This window comes from Eurytemora carolleeae, unplaced genomic scaffold (genome assembly GCF_000591075.1).
Source record: "Eurytemora carolleeae unplaced genomic scaffold, Eaff_2.0 scaffold966, whole genome shotgun sequence".
Lineage (NCBI taxonomy): Eukaryota > Metazoa > Arthropoda > Copepoda > Calanoida > Temoridae > Eurytemora > Eurytemora carolleeae.
The window spans coordinates 85,848-100,017 of NW_019396856.1; the positions used below are offsets into that span (position 1 = coordinate 85,848).

The 14,170-nt window shown below is 33.3% G+C and overlaps 1 long non-coding RNA gene across 1 annotated transcript in view; it reads left to right on the top strand.

The window, feature by feature from the left end:
• The first annotated feature begins 5,257 nt into the window (after nucleotides 1-5,257).
• The window catches only part of LOC111709437 (uncharacterized), a 10,226-nt gene continuing 1,313 nt past the window's right edge, over nucleotides 5,258-14,170 (top strand). Inside the window, exons 1-2 of the long non-coding RNA XR_002766859.1 lie at nucleotides 5,258-5,268; nucleotides 5,533-5,537. This is a non-coding gene — a long non-coding RNA (uncharacterized LOC111709437). The remainder of the gene's footprint in view (nucleotides 5,269-5,532; nucleotides 5,538-14,170) is intronic.

A 14,170-nucleotide genomic window follows, 5' to 3' on the forward strand; every position in this document is an offset into this window, starting at 1 on the left:
ATCTGAATTAATATTATTAATCGTTTTCTTAATTATGATATTGGGTGAAAAACCGTTGTCTGACAAAGATATTAAAATTAATCTTGGTTTTAAGCTAAATCTAATCAATCTAATTCAGCGGACAAGGAAATACAATATAAGATAAATTAAAACATCACACTGAATAAACTATAGAAATTTATGGTGCGGCACCCCCCTTTTTATTTCTTTTTATAATAGATTTGTGTAAGTGGAACGAACGATGAACGAACGAAATGAAAAAAGTCTTACGTGCCCATCTCTGTGACGTTCCCCCCTTCATAAAACATGATCGGTGCTGCATAGAGGTTTTTGGATGATATTTTTAGCATATTGATTTAGAATTTCGTCTTCTGTTTTGCTTTAAGTCTACCGAAATCAAGTTTTAATAGTTAGTGTTAGTTTAAACCACAGACTGACACAGACTGCTCATAGGCTCTCACGGGATAGCCTTACAGGCATATTGTTGTCCCGGCATTGCCATCTAACGGCCACTTGTTACATATGATACCCGTTCAGGGGTTAAGTTTTACAATTTTCAAAGAAAAACTCCAATTTTAAACAAAAAATATAAAACTTATGAATTCAGTCTATTTGTTAAGATTTTGTATTTCGTATCCAAAGGATCTTTGAATATCTGTCTGCTGATTGGTCGTGCACTCCAGTTGTACACAATGGAACCTGCTGTGGAAAATATTGCATTTACTAGTGTATGAGCAGCTTGTGTTAGTCTGTGTTTTGCATTTTCTTAAGATTAACCTGCTAGTCATTCATTAAATACTGCACTGCAGCTGTCAGTATCATACTAAACAAGAATTAGCAGTGATTGTGCAGTTAACAATTTTTTGGTATATCTACGGTTAAGGCCGTTAAAAGAACAAAAACTTTTAGCTGAACAATCAAACAGCTGTTTGATATTCTGTGCATTCCGTTAATTTATCCAAAAATTTACGAACGAGTTGAAAAAGTTTGAGTATACCCTGCACTAGAGGTGCCCTACTATAGAGGTAGGACTGGGTAAACGGATCAGCCGTTTTTGAAGAAAAAATTTAACTGTTAACAATGTTAACCAAAAAGCAAAAAACAGTAAATTTCGTTAGTAATTAAAAAAATTGAGATCATTAACTAGCATTAATTTAAAAAAAGGAAAATGCAGTTAACAGAACGAACTTTCCGTTCTTAACTTTTAAATTAACAAGCTTACTGAAATTCTTAATTTTAACAATTGGAACCAACCATTAACGAAACGGCTAGAAAAAGTTAGAACGTGCCCAGCCGTTTATAGAGGTAGAGAGTGAGGGAAAAGAGACAAAATTTTTAAAAAAGAGCTGGAAATTATCCACCTTAACCATCAACTAAATGTTATTCTTTTGATATGATTACGATCATCCCAGATTCTGAAAGGATCAATAAATTTCTATTAATGGCTAAATTGGGATTGATTGTCCATGATATTATGTTGTTGTCGTTAAGCTGAATTAAAGAATTAGGGTTATTTTGTGAAGAAAGATTATTAAGATCATGTTCATGCATGCCTTGTGAATTGAAACTTTGGATAGAGTCTGGTTGTGAGTGAGCAGGCTGATGATGAGGTCTTGGGATGGGTTAACCAGCACGTTATTGATGAGTTTGAGCTGCCTGGAGGGTAGGTTGCAGGCTAGAAGAGAAGTGCATGGTTTGATGGGCCAATTAAATTTTTCCTAAGGAAGGAAGCTGCCCTGTAACCAGAACTTGGAGTTGATTTGGTCACATTTTGTACCAGACCTTGTGAGCAAATGAGCTAGGTTGATATTTCAATGGCACCAGAACTAGCTGTTTGGTATAGAAACGGATGTAATTTCCATGAATTGGGTCCCATAAAACACTGGAGGACTAGCAGGATCATTTTTAGCGATTATTTTCGAAACCATCTCCAAGTCTCCAATAAACAAGAGGGAGAAAGGTTGACAGTTTCTGACTTATTTTCGGCTCCATTCTGGTGGCCAGAACTGCTCCTGCAATTTCAGATTGAGGTCCAGAAAATACAGCTATACCCATAATCTTTGCTGAACTGGAGAGCAAATTAAACTGGTTGTTAGAGAAGGCATAAACGCATGAACCGTAATCTTGCAGGCTGCCATCAAAGAAGATGAAGAGTTGGGCAGAGTAGTTGAAGATGATTTGTTGAGGAAAATAAATATCCATAGTGAGTAGAATTTCATTGACTGCATCTCGAAATTTGACTGTGCGTTCCTCGGACAAGATGGAGTTGATGGAACAGGATGGATGGCAGCATAATTTACTGAATAGTGATCGTACAGAGAACATCAGGGGAGCTGATAGAATAGTTGGATAGTAGAACTGACAAGCTACTGAGAGGACATTCTTCTTGATAATGTGTCAGGATGGTCCATGAGAAATTCTGAATCAAGATCAGCTCCTAGAGGGATTCGGCAAGCTTTTTCATGAAGGTTGAGGCCGAACTTTAAAAGATAACAATCTCAGAGACAATCCCAAGCTATTCCCAGATATTTGCTGGAGCCATTTTCTCTGGAATGTTCCCAGGATTTGATTTGAAAACCTACCTTATCTAGGATGGGTTCAATTTCTTGCTTTACTTTAAAGAGCTCTGCAATGGATTTGGCTACTACCCCTCTTTCATTAATGTAGGTGTCCTCCAGTACTGCTTGAAGAATGATCGGTTGGAGAAGGGGGGGAGTCCTTGATAAATTTTTGAACAGTGGCTACCTTTGTGCAGGTAGCATAATCACCTGACGCACTGTCTCCGAATGGTATCGCTTGATCTCGAAAATATCTCCAGGTAGGTTTCAGAGTAGGTGGACTGGAAAAGAGGTTAGCTGGAACACAGACAATCCTGAGGCATGAGTCTTTGTCGCTTATGAGTACAGATCTAAAGAACTTCTTGATGTTGAAGATGGCATAGTAAAGGTGGCACCTGGAATGTGTTAGGATTCTCCTGAAGTTAGGGACATCTCCAGGTGCAGGTTGGGTTATGTCGTTTAAGCTGAGGCCGGATTCAGTGCCCATGGAACTGTCCATTGTCATTCTCACCTTGATGGAGGTGCTGGTGTTGGACACTAAGAAGTTGTAGGCCACAAATGAAGATGGTGAGACTTCCTCTCTTCCTCTTGATAGTGGATCTCGACATAATTCCCATTGTCAATTTGTCCCTGGATATATTTGTCCATTTCTGCCGCAATTTCTGGTTGTTTGCAGATTCTGATATGCAGAGCAATAGTAATTTTCTCAGAGTTCTGGTAGATTTTCTCTGTAGAGGCAGACAACGGAGGTCTTGTTGGTGAAGGTGTTCCAGTGGTGTTGGCCATGATATCCTGTATCCCTTTCTCCTTGGTGATCTTCAACAATTTGTCTCGGTTGGAAGGACTGGTGAAATCTTCAGCTGAAGTAGTGAAAAGGAAGTGGTCCTGGAGGTTCTGGATGGCGCAGAACTTGACAAACATAGTGTTGAAGGCGGATGAGATGATTGGCTCCTCCCAGGTGATGGTGTTGACATTGACGAAGCGGTACATTCAGGTGATATTAGTTCAAAACTATCACTTGGCCCATAGAAGTCATTGTCATGGATTTTCTTTAAATTTTGCACACAGCTAGCATATGATGGTAGGTTTAGGCTCCTGTGACCTCTGGTTGCTGAGTTAAAGCCTCATATAGTTCCGGCCTTGAGGCAATTTTTCGGCCTGACCTCGCATGCTTTAAAGTTCTAATTTTAACGCCATTTTTTATTTAGTGTTTCTATACTCCGGGCTCTCAGGATGCTGCAAGACGAAGTATTAAGGGGGGGGGGAGGGGGAGAGAGGAACTCCCACTCCTATCTACCATTGATTCTGAATATAAATCAAATATCAGTTAATTTCTTAAAATAAAGAATAATATTATTGACAATCCGCCTGTGCTTTCTGTTAAACCCTGAAACTAAAGAAAATATCAAGAAAAGAAAATGTAAATCTTGTAAATCTTGTAATGTGGATTTATATGTAAAATGGGCATACCTGAACATTAATTCTGATAATAACCAGGCCCGTAGCTAGGAATTTACAGAGGGGGTGGCACAAAAGTAATAAAGAGCATAGGTAGATATGGCGCCATGACAAACTCCTGAAAGACAATTCTCCTGAAAGACAAACTCCTGAAAGACATACTCCTGAAAGACAAACTCCTGAAAAGACAAACTCCTGAAAGACAAACTCCTGACGAGACAAACTCCTGACAAGGGCGTATACAGGGGGGGGCATGGGGGCAGTGCCCCCCCGTAGACTTGTAAAGGGGGAGGGCGTAGCCCCCCCCTAGAATTCTGCAAGCCTTTCACAGTACTTTTCAAATCTTAACTGAAGAATGAAGAACACAAAAAAAAATAAGTTTTCTTTTCATGATTATTATAAAAAAATAAAAATCAAAATTTTAAAATATATATAATTACAGTGCAGTGCTCATGCTGTAACCAAGTTAACCTAACCAACCTAACCTAATTTTAACTTTTTAAGTTCACAGAGTACACAGAGTTTAGTTGGGTTCAGAGAACACACAGTCTGCATACATTTGTACAGCTCACACACTTTACATTATATGCTAGTCTTGTTTAGTAGTGATGTGAGTCTGTTAAAAATGGATCTTATATGTTAGACGTGGATATAATTGACCATGTGGCCGCAGCGCTTGGCCCCCTAAACTGTCCTAGCCGCAGTGCTCGGCTCAGAAAGTGTCTTAACTAACCTAACCCATGGCCGCAGCGCTCGGCCCCCTAGCCTGTCCTAGCCGCAGCGCTCGGCCCAGAACGTGTCTTAACCTAACCTAACCCTAAATAATAAAAAATAATTAATAATAAATTTGCTGGTTGTTCTGATCATTGTAATACTTTGCTGCTTGAAGCATATTCAAATTACTAAAGATTGAGAATTTTTTCTAGGATATTTGCGGATTTTTTCTCCAAAAGTTTATGAATTTTATCATATTTCATTCAGAGAAAAATTTCATAATTTCAGGAGATTGTCTTTCAGGAGTTTGTATTTCAGGAGTTTGTCTTTCCGGAGTTTGTCTTTCAGGAGTTTGTCTTTCAGGAGTTTGTCTTTCAGGAGTTTGTCATGGCACCGTAGATATGTAAGGGGAGCGCCGCAGGTGGAACATTTTTTGAACTGAACAACTTAAAAAGGGTCAAAATTAATGAATGAAGAATAAAAAACTTGATTTTTAACTTATCAAACATTATAGTTTATTAAGATAGATATTTTGCCTGTTTTCTTTCCCGTAAGTGCTATTGAGAAGCTATTAGCATCAAAGCAAAAAGAAACTGGCGGTATTTTTTAAGATGTAGAGATTTTAGTTTAACTATAAATAAAAGTACTACTGAAAATAGCCAATACTTCGTTTTTATAAAGGGAAAGTAAAGATCAAGAAAAGCTCAAGCATTTTGTTGAAAGTAAATTTAAAAAAAAAAACTCCCTGCAAGCTTGAGGATGAGTACAAATAGGGATTGGCAATGTTTAACAACAATATCAGAGAAGGTTCTGACATTTTTAAACTTTATCAAACTTGGAAATTTGTTACTCTAGAAGAAAATATAAGGCAAAAACGATAGTTGTTGGTTCGTTTGTGCCCTTTATATTCACATAAGGTAATAAATTTGCATGTTTGATAAAAACAAACTTTTCCAGAATACAATTTTTAATCGTTGGAACCTTCTCAGATTGTCGTAAAACCTTATAAAAGTCTAAAAATATATTTTTTTTGTAAAGCTAATCTAGATATTGCCTATCGTTAAGTACAAACGGCTTCTCCTAAAACTGGCCATATTTTGTATATAATTTAAATTTGTCTCCATGCTAATATTTGCTTTACGATGGTTTATTAGAATCATTAATCTAAGAAAAGGTGGGAAAAGGGTAAGCTTCTCAAAATACAAAAAATTTATTCAAACCCTATTATTTCACAAAGCAGGATTGAAATATAATTTCCCAAATTATTTATTTCAGCACTCAATTTTTTTAATTTGAAGAAATTTTAATCCTTTACACACAACATGAAAAAATTAGATTTTATTCAAATTTTCTCCCTTTTTCCTTCTTTCTTTCATTCTGTTCTTTTTTTCATTTTGTTCTTTTTTTGCCTCAGAAGGTGTGCCCCCCGTGCCCTCCCTTCTGGGGTAAAAGGGGGGCACGTNCTCGTTACGGGCTGCAGACTATCGTCAACTGAGACTGAGACCTAAATCTGGCTGAAAGCATACTGCAGTACAGTGTACAGTGTATACACTATACAGAACATGCTTAAGTTTGTAAAATCGGGTTTCTGTATCTTCATCCTACTCCAGGGTCCTACTAATACAGCAAAGTGGAAAAAATAGAAAGAATACATATATTTGGTTAAATTTCTTTCCTACAAATTGTACAGCTTGTACAACACCCTAGGGATGGCCAGAATTTAAAATCTCAAAAAAATGTTGAAAAATTTGCAAAAATGTTTTGTTATTGTTTGTTAATCTAAGAAGAAAATCTGCCGCAGAGAAACAGTTAAAGGCATAGATAATAGAATATATATTAGAGGGGAATTTACAGAATCTCTCGGTATGAATTTTTTCAGTCCCTTTCAGCCTGAAAGGGAGTTCAAAGTGTACAAATCATGTAAATATTCACAAATTATATGGAGTAGAGTACATTGATACAGTATGTTCCCTAGACTATTCATTTCAATTTCGAATTTTTTAAACTGTTAAATGAACTTTATAATGAATTAGGTGAATAAAAAACATCATTTGATTTATAGTTATAACGGAAAATCATCGTTTGTGAAGTGGAAGGCATAAAGTCTATGTGAAATGATCATTGGTCAATTATGAAACCAGCCTATTTCATAATTTGGTTTTCTTTTAACAATAGTTTTAGATTTTCTATAAAATGATATTCCAGGGCCCAAAAGGTTATATAGCACAAATATGTGAAGTACACCTGCAGTATGGAAACAGTACAACAAAATGGCCGTTTTACACTTTTGTCTAGTTAATTCCCCTCTAATATATATTCTATTCTCTATGGTTAAAGGCCTGTATAGTGTATAAATACATACATGAAGTTCTGTCAACTAATGTTCATATCAATCTCTCAAAATGAAGCACGTATTTTCTAATTGATAAAATACTTTAGCATTTTAATAAGTATCTGAATTTCTCAACGAGGTTATAGTGTATAGAGTGATGATGTACAGTAATGCTTTACAAATTGTATAGGCCAGGAACGATACCGAGAGCGTACTGCATATTTGTTTATTATAAGGAGATTTTGGCCTAACTTATAGTATATCATTATTAGTAAACATTTGTAAGTGTTCAGTTCAGCTAACTGAGCACACAGGTAGGAAACTATCATCCCCCCTGATATTTCTAGATTTTTAACCTAAAACATGAACCTTGCCAACTGAAGTTATGATTTCCAATAGTCAAATAAACTTGAAACAAGGCAATTGTGTAGTGTACCAAAGTGATTAAATAATAAAGTGAGCCAAACTCATAGTTGGATGACGACATTTTATGTCCTAGTATTTAAAAATAATATATATATATTTAATTTATAATATATGGAATTTTAGTAGTTCCGAGAATTGTAACGACTGAGGATCGTCATGATGGCGTGAAACATTATGTTTAGTATAATTCTTTTCCAATAAAAAATGTGAAGTTAAGAACTAAAATATATATATATATATATATTGGTCTTTACAGAGTGCACAGTACAACAGAAACGGGACTACCTTTGTTTACAAACAACACAGACTTAAAATTTGTATTTAACTTAAATATAGATTAACGTAAATTAAGATTTCAGAAGTGAATTTTAGCCATTTTACTGCACAATAAATGATTTCAGACAGCACAATAATGCATGAATGCATAATCTGTAAAACAAGAAATGCACAATTTGTGATATCGATAAATAAAGATCTTCGAAATATATCTATTGGTCTTCACTTTTGTATTTAAACAGATGTTAGAGTGGTTGATAACTAAGACATACAGGTGTCCCATGAAACATGGCATTTAATAAATCGTTATTTTTAGTCAAAAAATCTTTTGCCTCATTGTCTTTTACTTTGAAATCAATTTTAATATAACATGACTCCAATTTAATATTTTTATTGATCTTTGGTTGATCAAACAACTTAACAAAGACATTGTAAATTTTTCACCAGCTGTCTTGTTTCGTGGGACACCCTGTATGAAAAAGATAATAAGAGAGGCATATTCAGGTTTTTTCCCGGAAGGGCTTACATTTCTTTTTCTTTTTAGAAAATTAGAAGTGGCAGTCAAAATCAATGTATTGATTAAGCGACTGTATTTAATTCACATATAAAATACATACAAACATACAAATTTGTTAGATTTTTAATTATGAAAATTTCGAAGTTCTAATTAAAGACGACATTTACATGGGTCTTTAGTCTATTTTTTCTAGTCTTTACTTCCCAAAAGAAATCTTTTCATGCAATTATTTCCGATCCAAACAAAACCTTATGGCCCAACCTGTCATCGTTGCCTTAGTCTGTTCCACTTGGGTAGTGTACACAAACCCGTTACACTTAATAAGTAAATTTTTTGCTACAAGTAAATCATTTGCAAATTAAATGCATTTGTAAAATTTCTTTGTTTCCCTTTTTCAGAGTTTTAGGGAGTTTCATTGAACAAATAAAAAACCTTTAATGTCTCAGAAACATTTATAAGATTTGAATTTTCGCATGTCACAAAAAAAATCGTTTATTAATTTTCACTATAAAACAGGCCCGTTTATAATCTGTATTAACCTGCTTATATTTATAAGTCAGTATCAGGCTTTTTTATTTTTCACTTTAGAACGGAACTGAGTTGTTGTTACATATTCTAATCCCCATATCTTTCAAAGGTCTACGACAATGGGTTGAAAAGATAAAGTGATTAAAAATTAGAGTTTGTGGCATAAACTCACTTCCTTTAAACTTGAAATGAAAACCATTAGTCTTACCTGTCACCATTCATCAGTCATCTCTCATACATATGTCATATATAAAACGTTAAGTTAATCAATTTAGTATTAGAGAAAAGTTATAAAACGTTTTTGATTTACAGAATTACATCTTTTGGAATGTTTTACGTTACATTATTGAAATTTATAATCTGTAAAAAAAACTTTCGTTTCCTGACTATATTTGATTAATAAACCATTTCTAAAGCGTTTAACTTTTCATTGCAATATCAGGAAAAACGTTTCAAAAGGTTTTCATAAACAGAAATGCATTTTTTAGTTCTAGAACGTTACACTTTTTAAAACTTAAACTTTGAAATAGAAATCCTTTCGTAACGATGTGCAATCGAATCATAATTGATTTTTCAAACGTTAGACTTTACAGCTCCTCATTGAATTAACACGTTTCTTTACGTTATTGTCAACAACGTTGCGAGTATTGAAACATAACGTTAGGTTACTATAAAACGCTAAAGTTAGGTGTATGTTCCTCTTACGTGAAGGTTTAACGTTAACTTTAAGTATAAGCACATGACGTTAACGTTATAGAACAACAGTTTCAAACGTTTCCTATTACTGTAACGTAACGTACAAAAACGTACGTTTTATGTTACGTTGCATTATCGCTGATAACTCTATTATGTACCTACAGTACACGTTTTCGGTTCGGTTTCCTTACACACATTCTTTTGGTACAGACACACACACATGACGTTTCCGCCCCTGATCTTAACGCAGTAACCATTACCAATAATACTGAATTTTAAAATAGAAATTGATAGAAAAGCTACTTTCGTAGTCGACCCTAGAAATAATTTTCATAATCGATAACGATTAGATTGATGTAAAAATATTTTTAAAATTCCAAATCAAAGTCAGCAAAATTTTAGTTAATTTGTTGCATTATATCTTCAGAATTCTTAATCCTAAAAAAATGTTTTTGCACTTCCCATTAAAAAAATAACCCCAGGTCCAGAATAGACCTATTTTAATAAGTGCAGATATGTCGACATTTGCAATAGAATAGATTACCTGAACATTTCATCTAAACTTCTGGCTCAAACAACTGTAACCGTGAAGTTTAAAGACCTAAAACCATAAATAGGAAGAAAATATATAAATTCTTGTTGACAAAGTGCAGCTTTATGTATTTTGGATACTTTCCAAATTTAAGCACGACCTAATCACAATTCCTTCCCTACTCACACGTCCAAAATATGAATCCTTGCTCGAGAAACCTTAAATGAATTTATCACAGTAAAAAGATGACAAGTTGACCTACCAAAGGACAAAATTATAATGATTAGATAAAATACTTTATGTGAGATCTTTAGAATTATACACAGAAATAGCTTTAATCTACCAAAACATTGAGTTAGCAATTGAAGACGACCTTTTTTACAAACTCTTCCTAATAATCTAGATTTCAATATAATCTCACACCAAAGATTACACAAAAGGACAAAGGACAAACGGATATCTTGTGTGAGAATATAGATAAATATTTAGAATTTTACACAGGAATAGCTTTAATCTGCCAAAACATTTTGTTAGCTATTGAAGACGACTTTTTTTAAAAAAAAATCTTCTTAATAATCTAGAGCTCAACATAATATCACACCAAATATTACACATAAAATGTTTGAATAATTCTTATAAAGCTTAATAATCAGAGATAATAGAATCTATGCCCAATTATTTAAATTTTTATGAAATTATTGATAAAATCTATTTTATATAAATAAATCGGTAAATTCCAAGAAATTTGTTAAATTTTTCCTAAAATTTTCAAATTTTCGTTTAAAATCCTATGTTTTTGCAAAATCTTTTGACAAACCATTTTTGCTAAATTTTAACCTAATTTCACGAATTTTTTTATAAGTTACTGAGAGATTAATCCGTTACCCCCTTCCCCTTACTCCTTCTGTATAGAAAAGAATAATAAAGTTTACCCATGAATTGCAAAATGAAAAAGTATCAAATCCAAACTAAAATTTAATTGTTTAGAATTTTTATCCTTAAAGATATTAAAGATTTACTGTCTGCCATTGTGTTTAAATTAAACTGATTGTATATTTTGAACAATATTGATCATGAACTGATAGATTATAGATTTTAACAATCATTTACAGTGAAACCCTTAATAAAGAATACATCGGAAGAATTTATTAAATGTCGTCTTGACAATTTTTCAATGAGTTTTATACTATATTAGGTAAATTTTAGTATTTGCGAAAATAAATAAATAGCCATGAATATGCGGGAACAGTATTAGAGTTCCATATAATCATTTAATTAAAAAACTAAATATCTGCAACATTTCATTATTAGAAAGTGAAGAATACGACATTTGATGAATTCTTTCGATGTATTCGTTATTAAGGGTTTCACTGTACTAAAATTAAAATGTTATGACAAAATTCATAAAATCATTCAAACATAAAATACTGTAGAAATTGCAATCTCATCGAATGATTACACCGTCTATTTTTAACCCTTTTTAACCATCTCTTCCAGTGGTTTATCGACTTTCTCTGTCTGTGTCCTACAGACCATATCTCTCATTGAAAAAAATATTAACTGTATATAGGCAATATTAGGCAGTCTAAAAAAATATATATATTTCTAATCAAATCTAAGTATAAACTGTAAAACCTACAGCAATTTATCCCAATCAAGAATTTATTCTATATCTAAATAAGAACATATATTATATATGTATATATTCAACAGTCATTACAACCCAAATTCAAATTTATAGTAAAAGTTGAAATATACACTCTAAATAACAAATTAATAATAAAAATTTTTAAATTTAGGTAAATGAAAAGTTTTTTTTTGTCCTAGAACTCTCATTTTTGACACTATCATATCCCCGTGAAATTTTGTGACTTTTAATGAATAGTAATTTAAAGTATTTTTTGTTAAAAGAAGGGGGTACAGGAAGGAAAAATTTGATATTTTTTAAAACAAAAAAAGTAGTTTTTCATTTTTTTACCCTTCTTAGGATTTTTTTCCACCCTCCCTAGCACCCAAACTATTAAAGTTATCGGTCTAATTTTTTTTCTTTGAGCTGGTCATGAAAAATTGGGCTATGAACATGCATTTCAACCCTATACCTATTCTCTAAGGCCTTTCATGGGGGGGGGGCGTTACGCCCCTCCCGCCTGGCTGTACATAGATTCAGACCCCCCAGCCTTTAAATAGAGCAGATTACATAAACAATTTCTCTTTAATAAGCTGGTCCCCTTAAGTGATATAAATATCATGTTCCTATTTCATCAGGTTTATGGGTCTCTAACTGTTTTTAACCATTTTAATGTGACTTAATTAATAGAAAAAAGGTAAACTAGCAAATAATCTTTAGAAAACAATCAGCCTCTAAATTTATTTAACAAATGGTTGATCAGTAGAAAAGGATAAAAGCTTTGGGGGAAAACTATTATTCAAAATATTATTTCAGGAGACATTAGTTCCAAACACTTTAGAATCCCGGCTAGGGTTTCCATTCGCAAAACTGTTGCGCAAGTTTTGCGCGAAAAAAAACAACAATTTGCGCAATCATTCGCAAAAGTCATTTCGCGCAAAATTGCCCTTTTCCGTTTTTGCGAAACTCAAGTTGTGCGCAATTTTGCAGCTAGAGTTTTGCGCAATTCCACAATTTCGTAAAAATCAAACGGTTGGTGACGGTACGTGTGTGTTTCTTAGAATTCAATTTTTTCAGTGCTGGAAGGTTTTTTATTTATATGAGATTAAATAAAATTTCAGAAATTTTATTTAAAAAATTTAAGAATATAATTCATACTTGATTAGGCAAAGCTTTTAAGGGTCACTTGAAATTATTTAATAGGATTAAAATATTGCCAAGTTTCACGCTCTCTAATTTCTATTTTATTAATTTTGGTCTCTTAATTTAAACTTTTTGTAACTGGAAGTAACCAATTAAGTGTAGTATAATCGTTATCATACTCGTATGTTAATATTATTTTTATGTATGGAATAAATCTTCAGTTGTTTAATTCTAAGCTTAAAATATCAATTTTTGACAATTTGCCTAAAAAGTTACATCTTGCGTAAAACTTGCGGTTTTGCGCAAATTGCACAAAAAATAGCGCAAAACCGCGCAAAACTCATTGCGTTTCATGCGCAAAAATAACGCAAAAGTTCGGAAAAAAATATTTTGCGCGAAAATAGCGCAAATTTTGCGCAAAAGATTTAGCCATTTCGTAGAAACCCTAATCCCGGCCCACAGGAGTAAAAGTCGATAATAACCAACAATTTATTAAGAATGGGGAGGACAACCATTTCATATTTAAAACTGTTTTCTGAAATTAAAATTATAAGAGGAGTTCTTTTCTTAAAACCCTTTACCGTTTTCAACACAATGCCAGGTTTTCCATTTTCGAACATATCCAGAATTGGAACAATTGTTAAAATTAAAACTAAATATTTTTGGAAATTTTTCCGAGTTCTGACCCACTTTCAGATTTTTTTAAAACCTCCCTTGTACCCTTACCATTAGAGTAGAGGTATATTTTTGTATAAGCTGGCCTTGAATAGTTGAACTAAGAATATGTGTATCACACTCCCCTTTCTCAACTCTAAGGACCTTTTCTACTCTAATTTTTTTTTAATTTAAGTACAAGTTTTGCGTGTGATTGGATTTTTCCTTTCAGCAAATGACGTCACAAAATGGATGGAAGACTATAAATGTGTTATGGTTGAAGCGTTAAGGTTGAGGGCATCACATACAAAACTGCATTTTTTTGGTAAAGATTGGACTATGCCGCAAATAAATGATTGTGAGTCATTTGAGGAAAGGAATACAAACGAGTGCCTTTCCCCCCCCCCCCCTTCTCGTGGAACAAACAAGTATAAAAAATAAAGAATATGCCAAGCATATGAAATGAATAATGATTTTGGAAAACTTAACCACAGTCACCGTTCTAAAAAATCTAAAAATTTATGTTATCATAAATTTCGTCATTCTGTTCAGTTTCTTTAAGGGGGAAGATGTATACACATCTGTCGTAAATTAATTTATATTTGTTAAACTAATTGTACTTTAAAGAAGTATTCAGCCAGGAGTGTACTCAAGAATTTGTCCAGGGTGGGGGGGAGCTTAAATTTTTGTTCTTTCCAGACTGGAAGGG